The sequence below is a fragment of the Eptesicus fuscus genome, chromosome 11 (genome assembly GCF_027574615.1).
Source record: "Eptesicus fuscus isolate TK198812 chromosome 11, DD_ASM_mEF_20220401, whole genome shotgun sequence".
NCBI lineage: Eukaryota > Metazoa > Chordata > Mammalia > Chiroptera > Vespertilionidae > Eptesicus > Eptesicus fuscus.
Window position 1 is genome coordinate 57,829,340 of NC_072483.1, and position 6,000 is coordinate 57,835,339.

Genomic DNA, 6,000 nt, shown 5'->3' on the forward strand with positions numbered 1-6,000 from the left:
TTCCTCTCTCATCCTGATGTTTCTTGTTCTTTCTCTCGCTCCCTTCCTCTCTCTAAAATCCATTTAAAAATTAAATAAATTAGTTCACTTAAATAAAAATTAATATTTTCGAACACCCGGAATAGATTTCTTGTTCAGGTACAGTCATGTGCTGTTAATGACTGGGATACAGTCTAAGAAATGCATCATTAGGTGATTTGGTGATGCAAAAATCATAGAAGCACGTACACAAACCTATATGGGACAGCCTATTGTTCCCAGTTTACTAGCCTGGACAGCACATTACTGGGCAAAACACCATGAGATTAAATCATGCACAAGAGAAAATGATGCTATCAAGAGACAGTAAACACAGATGTATGAGGCTGTGGCCAGTGTAACACAGCTGCTGCTTTATAGCAAACATTTTTTTTTATAAGTAGGAAGAGTACACTCTAAAACAGGGATGGGGAACGTGCAGCCCGTGGGCCATATAAGGTCAGCGAAATCATTTGGTCTAGCCCTGCCAAAGTATTAGGGGTAAGTTAACTATATGTTTGACCAGATATAGTAGGCTAATTTATTTTTATTGATTTCAGAGAAGAAAGGAGAGGGAAGGAGAGAGAGACATCAATGACGAGAGAATCATTGATCCGCTGCTTCCTTCAAGCGGGGATTGAGTCTGCAACAGGGGCATGTGCCCTGACTGGAAACCGACCTCCTGGTTCATAGGTCGACACTCAACCACTGAGCCACCGCGGCGGGGCAGCAGGCTAATTTTTAAGCTGATAATTTTGTATGGCCTTCGAGTGATGTTATAAATATACAAATGGCCCTTGGCAGAAAAACAGTTCCCCGCCCCTGCTCTAAAATAATGATAAAAAGAACAGTACAGTAAATACATAAACCTGTAACATGGCCATTTATTACCATTTTCAAGTATTATGTACTGTACATAACTGCATGTGCTGTACTTTTATACGGCCGGCAGGTTTTTTTACACTAGCATCACCACAAACACGTAATGTGTTGCACTATGATGTTGTGATGGCTGCGACATCACTGGGTGACAGGAAATTTCTGGGAGACTGTTGTATATGAAGTCCCTTATTGGGTCGTTATGCAGCCATGGCTGTAGAGACTTGTTCCCCCAACATTCACCTGGTTAACTACCACCAATACCACTGGGGTTTGAATCGTGAAGGAGACAGGCATTAATGAAGCCTAGCAATTTAAACAGTCTGTGAAACTGCCTAGTGTGCTTTCTCCTTCCCAAATACATTCTCATTGGCGGCTGGAGGATGCTCAGAGCTCCCTCGCCCCATGAGCTCTACAGTATCATCTGGCATCAAGCAAAGGGCCAGAAACTACCCCTGCTAAAGCAGCTATTCTACCTCAGATTTTTGGCCCCTCACTTGCACTGGCCTCTCCCAAGGTCCTATGCAAACTGTGCCTATCATTAGAGCCTTTTGTAAAATTTGCAAAAAATATTCTAATTGCAATGGACTAAGACTGTTGCCTCTTTGCACTCTCTCCCTTTCCCTTTATATCAGGCTGCTTAGAAGGGGCATCTTAGATCCAGCTAAGGGCGCAATGAGTTGGAGACATTTATTTTAGGTTTAATGGGATTCATTTATGTTGTTTGCAGTTACTTCTGTGTATACTTAAGTTATGACTAGCCATCTCAGTGCAAGTGTGGCTTCCAGGAATACTGTTATAGCACTGTGCCTGCTCACCAGGGGCTGAGACAAAGGGCCAGGTGGGGGCTGCAGCACCTGACTGAGTACATCAGGGCTAGCACTGGAAGCGTGTGGGCAATGGGCGGAAACAAGGCTTGAAAACCTGTGGCGCTCCTGTCAGAAAAATTGATAATGTAGAAATATAATTATAAATGTACCATAGATTTTTTCTACTTTTTTAAATGGAATTGTGCAAAATAGAATTTAAAAGAACTCATACTTTTCCAAGACACCCAGCTGTAGCTGTACTAGAAACAGCAAATATGTCTATACATGAAGTCATGTTTTCTGTGTCTATCAATAGAATTTTTTTTATCAACTATGCTAGAGGAATCACTAAATTCTTTTCATTCTCTGTCATATGAAGAGGCAATTAAAAAGTGCACAAAGAAAAAGTATTATAGCATGTATCAGGTAATTAACAAATGTGCTATTTTCTGGGATTTAGTGATTTGTGTTCCTGGTCAGATTCTTCAAATCTGTAACTTATTTGTTTTTTATCATTCTTGATAATTATTCACTTTCAGAATTGATTTTTATTTGTAACATTGTATTCTTGTCTTAAAGAGGCCCTCCTTCGCCCAACTGTGTTTCAGGCCCCATAAAATTTGGCATCTGCCCTTGCCCCAAATGAAATCTAATTAATTTTATTGAGTGCCCAGTGTGTATCAAGCAAGTCTAAGTACTTAAGGATAAGGGACTTTACAAGAGAGAGAAAATCGCTTCCATTACAGTGGAAGAATATAAAGAAGAGAATGTGCTAAATGGTGGTAAGTCCATGGCGAATGGAAAGACAGCAGATGAGATCTGACAGGTGGAGAGGGAGTGGGAAGGCCTCAATGAGAAGACAGCACCTGCATCAGGCCTAAAGAAGGTCCTGGTGCATATTCCAAGAGCCACCACATCCTGAGTGACCGTCTTTGCTAGGAGCCCATGTCACACCCTCCTCCATGTCATCGCATTTGACCCTCAGGATCCCATTTACAGACCAAGGAACCCAGGTGCAGAAAGGTTAGTGACTTGCTCATGGTCACTCAGCTCTGCAAGTGACCCCACCCTGATTCCATGGTGTACTGTCTCCTCTCTGCTTTGAAGGACCCCGGATGGCAAGCACAGGGACACAAAGATCTAGAAGGGGAGACCACCATGTAAGTAGCCAGGAGCACCACGAGGTAACATCGAGGAAGGGAGTGCTGCTAGCCTGACCCAGAGAGGCTTCCCAGGCCTGATGTTGGAGCTGGGCCTTGCAGGTGACAGGAGACCAGCTGGACAAAGAGCAGTGTGCACAGGCATGGGACCGCTGGGTAAGAATGGAAGGCTGTGTGTGGCTGGGGCCCCAAGGATGCCCATGGCGGGCTGGGCAGTGAGGGTGTCATGGCCCAACCTAAGAGGTCTGGATGCAATTTCACGCCTACTTCTGGTCTATAGCTGAGAAAACAATGAGGAGAATGAGCTGGGAGAGATGGGCTGAAGAAAGAGTCATCACTGAATCCTACAACATTATAGTAACATTTTGCATTTGAATTTTAAAATGGCTATAAACCAAATACCAGTTTAGGGGTAAAACAATCCTATGACTCTAAATAAAACTACTTATATCATTCTAATTTCACTTCTGATCCTTGTCCACGTCCTCACATATTTTTACAACATATAATTGCTGTGTACACAGTTTCGCCTTTTTGGTTAAGCCATGTTTTTAAACACATTTCAAATGTTTTGGGAGGGAAGGACAAGAATGGGGTTGCCAGAACATGCTTATTGGCTGTGGAGTGCTATTCCATGCATATTAGAATTTGTTTTAAAAACTGGAATTCCAAAATCACAGTCATTATCACACACTGCCAGTTGCTCTCCAAAAAGATTAGCTCAATTTACAGAATCACCACCAATGTAACTGCTCCCTAGAAACTCACCAAATATTGGGATTTTTTCATATTAAGTTTTGTGGAACCCTCACCTTTTTTAGTCTGCTGCCAAGGTAAAACCTGGAGTGACTGCGGTTTTCCTGCACACCAAACACTATTCTGTGTGCAGGAAGCTCATGACCCATTGGTAAGCTGATAAGAAAGTGGGTGAAGGAAAAATGCAAACAAACCTGAAAGGGGAAGCAGCAATAAGAAAAACCTCTTACTGTCTGCGTATAGAGGTGTTGATGTGACTATGGTAGGAGTGTTAGGAAAGGAGGACAAAATTCCTTGTGGCTATATGGGTTTAAAGAACTTGCATAGAATTATTCCTGCATCAGTCTTTGCTTTGTCAATTCAGTGTATATCCTTCCCTCCATGCAGGATAACTGCTTAAATCCCGTCCACTTCTCGCTGTCTACTCAGACTAATCTTTCACCTGAGAACAGAATAGCTAACATTTATTAAGCACTGACTGTGTACCAGGCATCTTGCTAGCAGCTATCCTATCAGTCCTCACAACAACCCTCTGAGGTAAATTTTAACCCCATTTTATCAACAAGGAACCTTGTTGAGGCAGCAATAAACTAAGGCCATATAAACTTCTTTGGGAAAGGAAATAGTACAGAAAGGACTTGGAAGTCCACTACGAAAAGATGTTCACGCGTGTAAATGAGCCCAAACTTGTGCAGTTCAGGAGGATGCACATCCGTGCAAACTGGGCCATGAATGTGCAGTAAATGGGGCAGGGCCCATACCAATTACTCCACCGCCTCTCCTTTAAAATGGTGCCATGCAAACTGGCCACCTCTCTGCAGATTTTGAAAGAACCAAACAAAACAACCAGCATGACACGATTCACAACTCAACACAGAATTATGTCTTCCGGTGTCCAGGAATTCAGAAAAATGTTTCAAAAAATAGCAGTTACAGAAAATTAAAATTTGGTCTACAAGCAAAGGTCACTCCATGGTGCTACCTCAAATGTCTTCTCCCATCTCGCTGGCATCGAGAAAATCTGTGTCCTCGGTTGCAACACAGTCTACACTCTAACCCAGGGCCGCCTGATGGTTATCAAACATTTCCATAGTGGTCCAGCCAAAGCTACCTCATGGAAACAAACAAAACTAAGGTAGAAAGAAAAACCACTCTCTAAAGATTTAGCCCTGGGCCGTAAGTCTTCCCATTTTTTCTTTACATTATGTATTGACGTTATTTCCATCAACATGCCTGTTTTGTTTTTTCACAGGCATTACTGACTAGGACCAGGGTAAATGAAAAAGATGTTTGTGTGATGGACTGGACCACATACTGGTCCCACCCTTCATGGTTTTTCTTTAGAAGGCTCCCCACTGCCTTAGGAGTACAATATTTCCAGACCTTAGTGGAGTAAAAACTTGAATACCTAACACCGAATTCCTACCTTTAAGATACAATATAAGGAAAGGCCAAGAAGGGCCTGGTCCACGCCAACCAGGGGGACTGCCACCTGTGGCTCTGCGCAGGCCTCCGCAGTGCACATCTGGGCCTCCGCGCGGGGCACTCTCCGTCCCACCCGCCCCCAGGCCTCCACGCGGGGCACACCGGAGATTCCACGTTGGGCACTACCATCACACCACGGGACACTCTGCGCCCAGCCCACCCACGGGCTCCACGCGGGGCCCTGCCGGGGCACCACAGGCCTCAGGTGGTGGACTCCCCACACATGGCCCTCCTCTCACGGGGCCCGCCGTCCTAGAAGGCCTCGCGAGCGCGGACTCCTCCGGTGGACCGCTGTATGAGGCGCCCGGGACGCCGCGGTACATACGCACGCCCTGCCCAGACACTCGGCCTCGGCTTCCGCCGCCCGCCCCCGCGTCCTTGCAGCCCCGAGTCCTCACCCGCCAGACCGCCCGTGCAGTCTCCAGCAGCGGCCTCCGGTCCTCCGCCGGCTCCGCCCGCTCCCGACTGCCCGCGGGCCGCGCCGCGCCCCCGCCCCAGCCCGGAGCCCCACCCCCTCCCCCGCGGACACGCCGCCGATTGGCTTGTCTGGAAGCGCGGCATTGGATTCTGATTGGTGAACGGGCCTGGAGTGGGCGGGGAGGCGGAGGAGCCCCTGTGGATTCTAATGCAAATCATCAGAAACTCGGCTCTCTAAGCCGGACTCTGTCCTGGGCGTGGCTTCGGCTAGGGAGCAGGGCCTCGGGCTCGCTGGGCGGGACCCGGACTCGGTCCTGGGCGGGGCCTGGACTTGGGTCTGGGCGGGGCTTCGCCTCTGAGGGCCCGGCGCGGTTCCCCTCCTAGAGGCTCCCTCCGCTACCGGCGGTGTCATCCTTCTTAAATTCCACCCATTGCACTCCTAGGGCTACCGAGACCGTAGCCTAAGGGCACCGAGT

The 6,000-nt window shown here is 46.9% G+C and overlaps 1 protein-coding gene across 1 annotated transcript in view; it reads right to left on the reverse strand.

Annotated features, from left to right (window-relative positions):
• Positions 1-5,563, reverse strand: part of FARP2 (FERM, ARH/RhoGEF and pleckstrin domain protein 2) — a 99,478-nt gene extending 93,915 nt beyond the window's left edge. Inside the window, exon 1 of the mRNA XM_028140842.2 lies at positions 5,506-5,563. The gene's annotated coding sequence lies outside the window, so the exon portion shown is untranslated. The remainder of the gene's footprint in view (positions 1-5,505) is intronic.
• Positions 5,564-6,000: the final 437 nt, after the last annotated feature.